General features: G+C 42.6%; 1 protein-coding gene across 1 annotated transcript in view; it reads right to left on the bottom strand.

The window, feature by feature from the left end:
* LOC115560230 (protocadherin-15-like) overlaps positions 1-13,659 on the bottom strand; it is a 225,899-nt gene extending 212,240 nt beyond the window's left edge. The window contains 1 exon segment of the mRNA XM_030379553.1: positions 13,170-13,659. The gene's annotated coding sequence lies outside the window, so the exon portion shown is untranslated.
* Positions 13,660-14,276: the final 617 nt, after the last annotated feature.

Raw genomic sequence — 14,276 nt, 5'->3', positions numbered from 1 at the left:
GACTTTTCCTGAGCTGCTCTATTTTTAAATGCCTTCAAGGAACCACGTAGAATTTGGCTGAATAAATTATACCTTGCAGTGAACTTTGAAGAATTCAAAGAAGGTGAGGAAATTATAAATGGAAACAACAAACTTCTGTTGATTCGTCACAAAGGAGGCAGCTCTGTCTTTATGGACATTTAGCCACGGAGTCCATTTGAAATAGTCTCTGAAAGTTGTCGTGATTTTGCCCGGCAATAGCTCAGTTGGGACTAACAATAGCATTAGGAAGAAAGTGGCAAATTATGAAAGATAAGTATAATTCATCAATCAATCAGTCTATTTTCGTGATACAATTATGTTCAATACAGAACCACAAACCTCCAAATTGACATACTCAATATGTTTAGATATGCAATAATTCCAGCACTGTATATTTGACAGAAGTACCTGACTGCTGAGTCAAAGAGGAAGTGAGAGATATCAATGAAAAACCTGCAGATATTTAACCAAATTTAAACAAAATGGTATAACTCAGAACCATTTACTTTGTAAATATGTTCATCCCTCTGTGTCTTCCAGTATAATTTTAGAGATATATCATTAATTTGCAGGTATAGGGGTTTGGGCATCTTACTCAAAGGCACCAACAGGTAAGAACCCAGTCCCTTTGGAGCGTATTGCAAACAACACAATCAGGCCCCTTTTTGTTTGCATCGATTTTCATAGTTTTTTCGTCCAATGCTGCCATTGCTGAAAAACCATCCCCATATGAATTTCTAGCAAGCGGGTGTCAAACCTATGGCTATGGCTTGTTAGAGGGACAACTGTGGCCCTGAATCACCATGTCTCCCCCTGCCTCCCTGCCCTCTCCCCAGGGGAGCACCTGTTCACGTCAGGGCTCCCGCGTGTAATTCAGTGACAGCCAGTATGTTTGCGCGCCTTACAGCCGTGACTCAGTTCATGGTGCCGGCTTTTTTTGTTTTACACGTCCCTTGAAGGGCTGTTATTTGGACAGACATAGCCACAAAAGAGCGAGGGCCGCAGACATGGGGAATCGGTCAATGACAATGACAGAGGGGCCCCAAGAGCCACTGAACTTTTACGGTCGGAGCCTGTTGAGTCGAAAATGTCCCTTTCAATAGAGGCCACAGGTAAATAAAAGCCACGAGGTAAGAGACTGCTGAATGACAAAGTGCTTTGTTGGGAGGGAAAGTCGAGAGGGGGGAGGGGGTGTGCTTTATTGGCCGGACGTGGAAAGATTACCCATGGGAGATTTAATTAATAAATGTGTTACAATTAACAACTTGACATTTTCAACAATTAAACTGTGCTTGACGGACATAAATGGATTTTAAACTGCTTAGGGTTGCAGAGAAATAAAGTAGAATTTTTCAAAATGAGGATAAGTTTAGTATGAACATTGTGTCATTAGCAGCAAAGAAGTTTTGACAAGTACTAAAAGCTAACATTACCTACCACAGCTCGACTTACTGTCTCCAATCCGTGTGATTTTGTTTGCAATGCCTATCAACGAAACAAAACTTGTTTTAAAGAAATGATTACCTGTTGGTCATCGAAGGTAAAGCCTCAATGTCATTGTTATTTCTACCGTACCCTTCCATCTTGTTTAATTACCCCAACCTCCAACAAGGTGGACCAGACAATTCTTTACGAAAAACCTTAACATAAACAGAGAAACAAACAACCCCTGTAAAATATGACTCAAACCGACATTGAAGGATAAAGTGTAAGACAAATCAATCAATAAATAGATAAATATGGCTCCCATTGAACTTAAAAATAAATATGAAAGGCTTGACAAATACAGGAATAACTCATTTAAAAGATACTGAACTCTCATCTTACACTCACATTTTAAGACAAGTTTTGATGAAAGATAAATTGTGCACCAAATTACAATTGTTAAGCCATCAATCATTTCTCAGCCAAAATCAATGCTACTTAAGCGTCAGTCATCAAGTCACATAAATGAAACACTACAATTTAAATGTCTAAAATGAAAATAATGGGCTCATTGGCTCTTCTCTAGGTGCAGACAGTTTTTCTTGTTGCAATGATCTTAGGTAATTGAACCACTAAGTTGGTTGAATACTGTACTTGAGACTTGAGTTGTCATTGCAGTTAATTTCATGATATTGACAGAGTTGCAATTTATAGTCTCAATATTTATTCCCTTCTATTATCATATAATTGCAAACATCATTTTATAAAGTTCTTTGTAAAAAATGAAGACTCCAGTTCTTTGTGTATAAGCAGAGAGCATGTTAGCATGTTGTAAGATAGGCTATCCTAAAGAGCCATTAGACTGCTGCCAATCCGAATATTTAAATTTTCCATTACAAAAGTCAGAAAACTAGGGGCTGGAACTCTAAACTAGAGCTTAACTAAGGCTAGATATTTTTCTAGGATTCTAGGGGCTAGAAGCCCTTTACAAACAATGGGAATGGATAATGTCTCTATTAAAGCAATGCCTATGAGGTATATTTAACAAATGTATTATATAAAATCATAAAATGACTATGGTAGGTCATCAGAGATTAAGGAAACATGCCGAGTTGAATTACTGGCTTCTCAGATAACAACGCGACAGCCAGTCAATGCCATTCCTGGTCGAAACATTTTTGTTTTGGCCTGTGTTATGTTTCACTATTCTCTGAGTACCCCGGGTTGCCAGATATAAAACAAATTGGCATACACAAATCCAGCACGCTGCAGCCAATGAAGCACGCAAACTAACTGCATCAACTGAGGTTGTACTAGAGTCTTCCCAACATAAAAAAAGCCTTGCCTTCTTTCGAAAAGGCTCACTGACCAGAGCCGCGCTGAAACACGTGTAATTCTTGGAGTTTAATTTTAATTATGGAGAGACGGCTTAGAGCCCAGAAGGATTTCAAGACGGATGCCAAATTAGCTGCTGCATAATTGCAATAAATAAATTGCCAAAGTATACATAGAAGATCAACTTACAGCGTAGGATTGGAGCCGATTGTCGTTATCAAAATAGAATTATTGTGCTCATCTCAAAACACAATGTAGCCCCCGGGTCTGCTTACGCTCGTGTTTGATCAGTGTCCTCAACCTGGCCTCCCATGTAAGCTTTGAGTCTGGGAGGAGGGGGGGACGTAGGGGAGACAAATCTCTTCAATATTGTTAATTTGGTCTGCAGTACCTCTTCTAAATGCGCAGTGTCAATGTAACATATTGTACCTTTAATCATCCACGTCAGACAAAGTGCTACTGAAAGATGATTGCACCAGTGATGTGTGAAGTGGTCACATAGGGACGGACATGGGATAATACGTTGGCCAATTTGAGGCTGTCAGATCTGTGTTAAACGAATGTCAGCTTCATCGTAAGCCGTCTGTCTGTCATATGAAAATATAACATAACAATTAATTTGAATAATAATATCCATCAAACTAGGCATCCAATTATCATTATTGTTGTTATTATTATTATAGTTCATTTTCATAAGTGAAGAGAGTACTGTATGCATTCATGTATTCATTCTGTGCATATTGGTATCATTAGCCTATATTATATACTGTTCATATATATTATAAGATATGATGCCTACATCCAAACGTAGACAGTTGCACGGGGACACATAAAAAATAAAACCCTTATTGAAGATTGGAATAATGTTTCTAAATGACATAACACACCTTTAATGCTTCAGAGGATATGCAAAGAGAATTATCGTGTCATTGAACATCGGGCCATAACAAAGTCGTTTCCATCGATTTAAACTAACGGTTTGGAATTTCTTGCAGAGAACATTCTATAATAGGTCATTGTGTGTGTTTGTGATAATGTCAGTGTCTGTGTGTGTGTCTGTATGCATGTGTGTCTGTCTGTTTGTCTTGAGGTATTTACAGGGATACATCCATAGTAGTACCATTACAGTCCAAGCAGTTTGGGGAAAGATCAACGCTTCACACTGTGCCACTTTGTTTCCCTGCTGAAACAGCAGCATTGCTTTCTGGGACTGTGTGACATGAGCTGCCTCAATGCGCTCCGTACATGAATATCCTCATATCGTTACCAGGCGGAAATGGCATTCAAGCAGGTCGAGATTAAGTGTCGCGCCATGCAACAGATAGTCCATGACACCTTCTGGAGCCTCGTTATTGTACAAGATAACGGGTGGCACTTTGGATGGTAGCATGAGTACCTGTTCGATTTTTAATTGTTGTAGAAAAAATGAATAAATTGAATAAGGACTCACTTTCAATTAAAACATAAAAGGCATTCAGAAATTGCATTTGATGGGCCTTTTATTCAATTCTCTCACTTATGTTAGCTCACTTACAAGGACACCATCATTCCATATATTCTCTGATGGAACAATAGCTTCTACAATACATGTTTTTCCACAGCCCTTTCTTGCAGCATGACTGCAAACAGTCCCATACACACGCCTCAACGCTTTAAAAGCCGCTGATTGCTGTAGATTACATTGGGTTCACAGGGCACCGCTGTGCTCCAGCCTTTCTCATTTCTCATGGGTGTTTGTTGAGCCTTTTCAGGACAATATGCCATCACTATCACAGGGCCGCGCTGTTGCTTGCACAGTCCACAACGACATCTGTTTATGGCTTTCTCACGATATGACGAGCGCCACACCAGAAGCGTCCCTCTGCTTCTTGTCTGCAGAGGACATACATTATCCTCTTGAGGAACTATCTATTTTTCTTATTTGCCCCCAGAGGGTGATATGTTGAATGAATATGTTTGAAAGACACAAGCAACCAAGTCCCCAAGGCTGAAAATAAGAAGATGAGCAGCCTTCTTTCAGTACTAAAGGCGAGACCTAACCTTGTAACCAGGGCGTTCTCCTCTCACAACAGAACGCACGGATGAGGACGATTTGAGGTTGCCTTATCAGCTGGACAGAGGGAGGGACATCCGGGCAAGCTTTGCAGGGGGAAATATCCGTTTCACGGGTTTAGCGACAATAGGCAGGAGTTACGAAGGGACTCCTGATCAAGGGATATCCTTTTCTGTTCCATGTGTGGGATAGTGCTTTACAAATTCTTGGTCAGAAAACTCTAGATTTATCGTCCGTGTTTTTGTTATTCTTCTCCTGTTACTTCTCTTCTCGCTCCGGGACTCAACTGGCGTTCACAGCTCATGGGAAATTAGAGAATGTAAATTTGTTGCAATACACCGGGATAACGCTACAATTCATGACCCTCTCTCTGCCTAATCAGTACTACAAGGTCGTTGCTGGCCAGAAATATTTATGTGGAGGCAGGATAATGTAGCAGAGGCTAGGGTTTTCCGACTCCCATCCACAAAGCTACCGGGTTTGATCCCCAATGTCACTAGCCTACACTGCATGAATCCTCGGGCAAGATGCCCTAACCGACTGCTCCTTACGGCCCAAAAAAGGCACCCCCCCCCCCCCCCCCATTGACAATCAAGTGCCACCCCAAATATAAGACTGGCCCGAGCTGGCCACCACAGTAATAAAATCCTGGCAACGCCCCTGTATCTGGTCTATGTGGATGAAAACATTTTCCTTCTTGGGGTGACCTGAATATATGGAGCCACCACACTCTATGTGGTATCACATGCTATGATCGACTGTATTAGGCTCTTCTTGACTCTGAGAAGAGGGAGTTAGGAGACGAAGAGAACATCAGTGTTTCTACAGTGAACATTACTGATGTTAATCTCTCCCACTGTTCATTGCAAAGGGTCTCCAGATGACTTTGTTGTGGTGGAGCCAGGGGTAAGAGATGATTTAGATGCAGAATTCTCCTCATGGATTTAAAACTTAAGGAGATGGGTGAATGGTCAGCTTCTGTCCGTCTCTACCATCTGGACAAATTGACGATTGTCTGATTGTCTACACATTCTAAGTTGACTCTGAGGATGACAGAGCAATGGAAATGGATGCAACAGAAGTCTGTGTGTTGATAGTCTCGAATCCAGGAGTCCTTCTATCCTTATTTGAGTGGGCGGAGTCAAGCCTTGTTCCTTTTTGTTACGGAGACCCCTTCTACCAAAGACGACAAATTTGCATGACTTGTTAAAGCTCTGTGAAGTGTATTTCAACAGTGGCTTTGTTATAGTTTTCTTCTGCTGGCTAAGTTTGTGTTTGCCAATTAAGTGCTCACGGATAAGTATAAGAAAGTGAAACGCTCCGTTCCCCCACATTTCAGCTTGTCTGCCATCAGACTTTAGATTTGAAACACAGTTCAGATTTGTGATACTAGTGTGGTGATAGAATTTTCATCCCTGTGATATGGGGCGCACCTTGTGACCTCACACCTGTCTGCCACCGGCTTTCAGGCCACTTCTGCTCTGCTGCCAAAGACAGTGGCTGAGCAGATGAAATAGACGGTGGTCTTCTCTCGGCTCTACCTGACTTGTTCTCAAAAGCAACGTCTTAAAGGTGACATATTATACCAACAGGTGTGAGTGTGATTAGCCGTTACAAGCCATTTTGAAATCAGCCTCTTCTCACATCACAAGTGGGCGTGTCCACCTAGTTGTGTGCTGGATAGATCAGTCTACCAGCCTACCCAGTGGACTGTAGCAAACGTTGCTCATCCATCCGTCTTACATCTAGGTGGACACGCCCACTTGTGAAGTCAGAAGAGGCAGATTTTCAAAACGGCTTGTAACGGCTAATCACACTCACACCTGGTGGTTTAATATGTCACCTTGAAACCCTACCTGTAGTTGTCTTGTTTTGATTCATATCGGACGTATTGGACCGGCTATACCACTTTTGGGGGGTATACTCCAGCAATGAAACGGTTACAACCACATTGATGTTTTTTGCTCTTCTCAGGGTTTTTCTCCTGCTGTGACCAGACAGATGAGAGCATGGCCTGCAGGACAATGCTGCGGCGCGCCAGACACATCTCTGGACAGGATACACGATTCCAGCATCGTCTCTTTGATCTTCCATCTTCTCTGCCCTCTTTCATCTTAAATACGGTACTCAGCAAATTAAGTATTCCTGCTTGTCGTTGGACTTGTTGCAAAGCGCACAGCGGGTCATCTGTATCGCTTTAACCGCTGCTAACGCTGCTCGCTTGGGTTCTGATCGTACCGTTGCTTTTTGCCCACAACTTGTCTTGACTGCAAGTGCCTTGATTCAGCCTTGCTCTGGGGTCGATCGCTAAAAGAGCTTTGATAAGACACACCCTCAAAGCTGAATCAAACTAGTAATTTATTCAAATATAGATTCCCCTTGTTGCTTGGCGTCTGTGCACTCTCACGCGCACACGCACCTTAAAGTGAATTATTCATGTTTGACTAAATACGATGCTACTATTTAAATAAATGCACTAGTTGAGCTTTAAGGAGTTCACACATTCACTCAGAAAGGGGCTGACCAGGGCTGTCCGCCTCACATATTCGAGCAACACTTAGCAAAATTTGAAGAATGATCATGAAGGGGGAAAAATGCAATGACATTCACAGCTGCAACGCATGCATGTCGGGTGAGGCTGGAGTTTGAAAACACAACAGTCTGTAGATAACAACCCCGTCCATCATCCCCAAACTGGTCGTCCTGGGTTAATTAACAACAGGGACTCTGAATACGAGGGGACCTGTAATACGCTGTGCCCGTGCTACAACAACAATAATAACTTTAACAACAAATAACAGGGGATTAACCGTCTGTAGGACCGGTGACAGGTGAAATATGACTGCGTGGCGTTGGGATTACACTGATGAATACGTCCGTTAAACTCCTGATGTATCCTAGCCGTAATAACAATACATCATCACACGGGATTCAGGCTAAGCACAAAACAGTCCGCGTTGGAGCGAGGAGACGACCGGGACGGAGAAATAAGGCAAGGCACTACGCTCAATAATTAATCGACGAAAGAGAAGCGAGAAGATGTGATTAGTACGAGTGACGCCTCCGCACAACAGCTTGTTTTTTTTTTTTCTTTTCAACTTTGCAATCTCCTCCTCTTCCTATCCCTATTAATTTTGGAACGCAGCCACCGCCGGGTGGATAGGACTTGCATGCAATCATCGTCTCTCCTTCACGCTTCACTGGAGGCCTCCAGACAGACAACCCGCCGCGACGGGCCACGCGGTACGCCGAGACACATGACCACGCGGTTGATCTGACGCCGCGTGGTGTGTACGGCGCTCCGGGCGGAGTCACGTGACTGCCTCTTCCTGCGTTGCATTTGATTACGTCTCAAAGCCGGCTTTGAACACACAGTCTTGGAAATACTTGAGGGACGCGAGCGCCCTGGCTGGGGCCACGGGATTGTATGGTAACCCGACGGAGCCAGGCAGGCGATTGGCTCCACCCGTTCCATCTGTGCGGAGGAGTAGAAGGCAAATCGATGGACTGGAATTATGTGAGATTGCAATGGGTTTCTTGGAACATTATTTTCTGATGCATAGTGCACACCTTGATAACCCATAATAACATAATTTAACTTAAAGACAGATTTCTGTTGTCCATCACTTTAAGTATGCTCTCTGTCCACCCTCATTCAAGTGAACAACAATGATCTATTCGCTGTGCCCGTGCTACAACAACAATAATAACTATAACAACAAATAACAGGGGATTAACCGACTGTAGGACAGGTGACAGGTGAAATATGACTACGTGGCGTTGGGATTACACTGATGAATACGTCCGTTAAACTCCTGATGTATCCTAGCCGTAATAACAATACATCATCGATGGACTGGAATTATGTGAGATTGCAATGGGTTTCGTGGAGCATAATTTTCTGATGCATAGTGCACACCTTGATAACCAATTATAACATAATTGAAGTCAAAGATAGATTTCTCTTGTCCATCACTTTAAGTATGCTTTCTGTCCATCCTCATTCAAGTGAACAACAACCATCTCTTCCCACATAACACCATCAGGCGTAACCAAATGACCACAGGTTGCCAAGTCGGACCAGACTCCCATGGCCCCCTGTCCTCGGAGAGGACCTGATGGAGGTCAGTATCAAGTGCTGCCCTTAATGTGTCCCGTGAAAGTCGGGAGCGGGAGAGGCCACCGCCCGCTGTGATTATGAACCTACGAGATGCTCACCTCCCACCCAAAGAGAGGGAGTGTTTCAGGCAGAAGGGAAATTAAAGGGCAGATATTGCCCGTAATCAAAAGAAGAAAATAGTACTGCCAGCGTTTTATAGTTACTCAGAACACAATTATAGTACACCAGGCTCGAAAAACACAACAGCAATGAAAGTAGCAGTAATTAGAGTGTCAAGGCCAAAAATGGATCCCACCTACACAATGCTACTCTAAATGGATAGCTTGTAGTGTAATTCAAACTCCATCTGCCGTGACATTAAAGTCTGTAGTGTAAAGATGGGATTGTATTTGTATAATGCTGTGGTTTAGGGACTAATCCCAGGAATGATACGACTAACGATTGGCAAGGGAGCCACAAGCATCAATGACTGGCAACCTTCTGTATTTAAAAGTCTAAATGGAATTAGAACTAGGATCAGGAAAAAGTTCCCTGCTTGCATTTTAATCACAAGATAGCAATGGCAGCGGAAACTTTAAGGTTGAATCTTTGAGAGCGTTGTATCTGCTTAACGACTCTGTGAAATGGGTGAATTGGAAGTGGAGGATTGATTTGTAGAAGAACACACAGGGGTAACAAATAAGCCCAACATCCTGATTGTTATTAACTCTGCTGACACAGTCCTCAGAAGAGATGCACGCTGTACTTTGCCATGAACACAAGATGTTTAGTGGTCTCCTTTTAAATTAATCTCATCAAGTGATGAATGGCATTCAAATCCTTACAGGCTAAGTATTGGTTCATTTATTAAATAGGGCCCAATTATCTTTGCCATCTTTGAAATATAATGTCTGGATGTTGCCTTTAATGATTCCTAAATGTCTGCCGATTTGGCCACAGGCTTTAGCCCGCAATGAAGAAAGCCAGGTTGAGCTGGGTATATCATATTGTAAAAGGAGGCTTTCTCTTGAGCTCCATTTTGAATTGTATTATTATATTCGAATAGGAGGAGAGATAAGAAAGTGGGATGAAAGTGAGAAGAAATGACACTTAGTATTATGACCACAGGAATAAAGTCATGGTTGCGACAGGTGGTAACCTAGGTGGTGGGCAAAGGGTTGAACCACTGAGTCAGACACAATTGACATTTAAACAAAAGCATCAGGGGGCCACTAAAGTTCCAGATCCACACGCTCATACAACCATGGCACCCATCTGTCGTTTAATGTGCCGTGGTTTGACTTTACATGGTGTCATTTAGCAGGTGCGCTTTTATCCAAGGCAACTTCCAGGTGAGGGAGAGTAAACAAATCAATATCAGAGCCGCAATAAAGCTGTAAGTACCGCAGGGCCAAGTAACAACCGAACAACCAAATGCTGCAGAGTAGCTGTAGGATTCAGATACGGGGAGAATTAGATGAACTACCACATACTGCTGAATGTGCTACGGGCGCAGCAATACAAATCCCAAACTTTTCTGGAACCTAATTTAAACTGACACACATTAACCTTCTTCTCTGCCACCATCTATTATATTCAAACAAATATTATAATAAAATGTAAGATACCATGAGATTAATAGGACTGACTGCTGCAAATGACAGCCCTGTCTTGCTTATGTAAGTGTCATATGTCCCCATTAGATTTGAGGTAATAGTTACAAAGTCCAAAGACTGGGAGCACACACATCTACATACATCCACAGTTTGATTCTAATTGATTATGTTGTTGCAGAATTAGGAGTAGAGTCCCTGCTGAATTTGGGTCCAACTTGACTGACTGTCTTGACCTTAAACAGTTAATTTATCACCAGCGCTGAGGTCGCCAAGACTCATAGCACACGGGACAAATCGATTAAATAACATTGGCGGTATTTAAAAATAAATCATCCTTTATTAATTGCTTCCCAGGTGGGATGTTTGGAAAGGTATTAAAAGGTGGTTTGATCACAGCTGCTCAGCGTTCCACAGTCTAAATACCAACCAAAAGAGGACCATTAATCACATCACACTTCCAATTACCCCCAACACGAAAGCCATTGGATTCCAACTGTGGTGCCCACTTTCCCTGAGACTTGAAGTCTGTGATCTTCTCCTGGAGCGGCCCTCGACTCAGGGCGATTTTAACCACGTAACTCAAAGAACACTTAGTTTCCTCAGAAAAGGACGAAGTACTTGAGGTGGTCCCAACAGATAGCTGAAGCTAAACTCTGGGTAACCTCTAAAGTAAATAAAGACTGCGACAAAATCAACTTGAAAGGATCACATCAAGTTTTGAAATTAGCTATTCACTTGACCCTGAAGCCCGTTGAAATTACGCTGCGGAATGAATGATGAGGTATACTGACGGATTTAAAGACTAGAGCACCTGTCATGATTCTCCTACATCAGACTCACAGCCATGGAAAGATAATCAAAGGATGAGCGATAATCCCTATTCCCTAGACAGCCGGATAAAGTCCAGATATATGGGAAAGCCTCTGCTTCCACTGTGGTGGAGTCGAGGTGCAGACGGACAAACAAACTTTTACTTTCACGGTTCACACTTTCGCTCAGCTGGACTTCCACAACTCGGATCTAAGTTGTCTAAGTTGTTGTTCCTCAAGGTAATCTATTCAGCCCACCACAGGGGATATCCATCACATTACACTTTGTTATTGACCTGCCTTCCCTACATCTATTAATGTTGTAATAAGGTGGGAATCTGCCTACTGCTGCTTTAGAGATCAATTTCATCAGGATGAGCCACTTCAATTATGGTTTGCCCCTGACTTTGGGAAATGAGTCACGTCCGAAAAGACCCCGATTTAGTCAAGATGAAGCCGTACTCAGGCATTCACGCAAGTGTTCGCTAGGTCAGGGAAAAGAAAGGTATGACAAGGATACTCCACACAATCTAAAACAACCGATGAAAACCTTATATTTGTGAACACCCAGGTGAAAACAACATAATATGAAGGATAACATTTCGCCGCTTATTAGAGACCAAGGCGAGCACTTAGATCTTCAAGGACAACAAAAGATAAATAAAGAAATGGAGCCCCCTTGACCTTCAATAAATAAGTGGGAAGATTTTCACGTCGTTTTTCTTTTCCCTTTGCTTTCTTTCAAAAACTCATCATTCAAAGCTCTTTCACACATTTCAATCACAGTAGTGTATCCTGGGGAGACAACCCAGGCCAACGGGGATAAGAACCCACACAAGCATACCAATGGCGTGAAAGACACCTCGCGCTCTCCATCCCCGTCATCACTCATTTCCCATAGTGTGTGTGTGTGTGTGTATGTGTGTATGTGTGTGTGTGTGTGCGCGTGTGTGTGTAGCCAATTCTCCGGCTCTCAAACCCACCCTGCAGTACAGAGGCATTTAAGTATTCCCTGCCCATCTATAGGGGTTGGTGAAAGCGTATACTTTCTCAGTATAGTTTTTTCCCCGCCACAACAGGGTTGGAGGTAATACATGCGAGGAAAAGAGACGACAATGGGGGAGTGTAAAAATGTACCATGACGCTTCATTACATCCTAATCGTGAAATGCATAATTGATTCACTGCCAGGGAGTAGAACAGAGTACTGATTCATTTGATTATATCAATTAACGTATTTTTCTACGTGTACTAGTTTCCCTTTGCTCCACCTTTGAGATCATTCTTATGTTGCTCATGATAAAACAAAATTCTTCAATATTTAGCCAATTATGTGTCTCACTCTGAAGCTGATAAAACATTGCAATGTCAAATGCAACTTAGAAACACGCTAAATGGCTTTTGGTCTTACATTATCCTTGGGATTATACTGAGATAAAATAATAATTGACTCACCCTTAATTAAGATACACTTTATACAGCAGGGAATACATTAGGCTATGATTCAGGCTGTGTGATTAACATCAACATCAACTTCCTAATCATGTGGGGATGAGCGGATGCGAACATTTAAAGTCGACTTTAAATTATTTAGTGAGATATTAAAAGGTGTAAACAGATGTTACGCATAACTTTAATCACGATTAATCACTAAGATTAGGTGCCCCCTTAGCTGCTTAATTATAGTCACTGGAATCAGCTAATTGTTGTCGACAAACGAAACTGCCTGCATGGGATAGACTTGGAGACTTCAGACAGAAAACTTTTCATAGACCCAAACCCTTTTTAGAATAGATGAGAAACAACACATACCTCGCTGTGCGCGCGTCGCTTCCCAAGTGCGCCTAAGGTCATTGCGCAAACGTCGAGCGTCGGCGTGCAGTCAGAAATAGACCGGCTGTAGCCAATATTATTTTACCAGCTCAAAACACTACAATCAAGAGACCACACACGTTCGGAGAATTCACGACCGGTAATAAAAACGCTCTATATAAGGTCCGTCACTTCCGACCTTCCGACCGTCTCCAAAGTTGATACTCTCAATTCTGACTCAGAGTCGATCCCGCTGGGAGGGTTCACGATCATATCCCTGGACACCGTCTCCAAATATAGTCTAGTCTAGGCTTTTAGCCCTCCCCCCTGCAACTATAGCGTTATCGGTCTACTAGACGTCCGTTATCAGCTCTCTGTCGTCGGGAGCTCACTGCTTACTATTCTAGACAGGTGGCCAGCATCCCAGCCGTCCGCTGAAAGGATTCTCCTCACTTCATTTGCCTGATGCTGTGGACCGCCGATGCGCTGCATTGGCTGGACGAAGGGGGTGGTGGTGGTGGTGGTGGTGGTGGTGGGGGTAACTTCTGATCTTCCTTCCTATTTTGGAGCGCTCTAGCGCCACCAAACGACCCGAGAGGAGGTGCTCTGGTGGATTTTTTGTTTAGAGAGCACCGCCCCGTTTGTGTTTCAGTACGCGTGTGTATTTGTGTGGTTGTGCGTGTGCGCGTTTGTGTGCGTGTTTGCGAGTGTGTGTGTGTGTGTGTGTGTGTGTGTGTGTGTGTGTGTGTGTGTGTGTGTGTGTGTGTGTGCGTGCGTGTGCACAATTTGAAAGATATTTGTAACATATAGACATACTGTTTCAAGCCTTATCTTGCTTTCTTATGCATTTTTTTAAGGATAAGTGACGCATTTGAAATATAAACAAACCCCTTGATATTCTGATTATTGATTTTACTTTCAACTAGGCTGCTAGAAAACACTATCTTGTTTATTTTTAAGTCAGAGGAAAGTCTGATTTGCAGTGTGGCCAAAACACTTCAAAATGTGTGATAAAGCCGTCTTATCAAAGAAGTGACTGATGATATTTTCTTGAAAAGTGAAATAGCTTGATATTATATCTCAAAGATATGCGCGCAGAATTCAAAT

The sequence above is a fragment of the Gadus morhua genome, chromosome 15 (genome assembly GCF_902167405.1).
Source record: "Gadus morhua chromosome 15, gadMor3.0, whole genome shotgun sequence".
In the NCBI taxonomy this organism is placed as follows: Eukaryota; Metazoa; Chordata; class Actinopteri; order Gadiformes; family Gadidae; genus Gadus; species Gadus morhua.
Note: the sequence above shows the minus strand (reverse complement) of the source record. Positions and strands in the feature narration are given on the sequence as shown.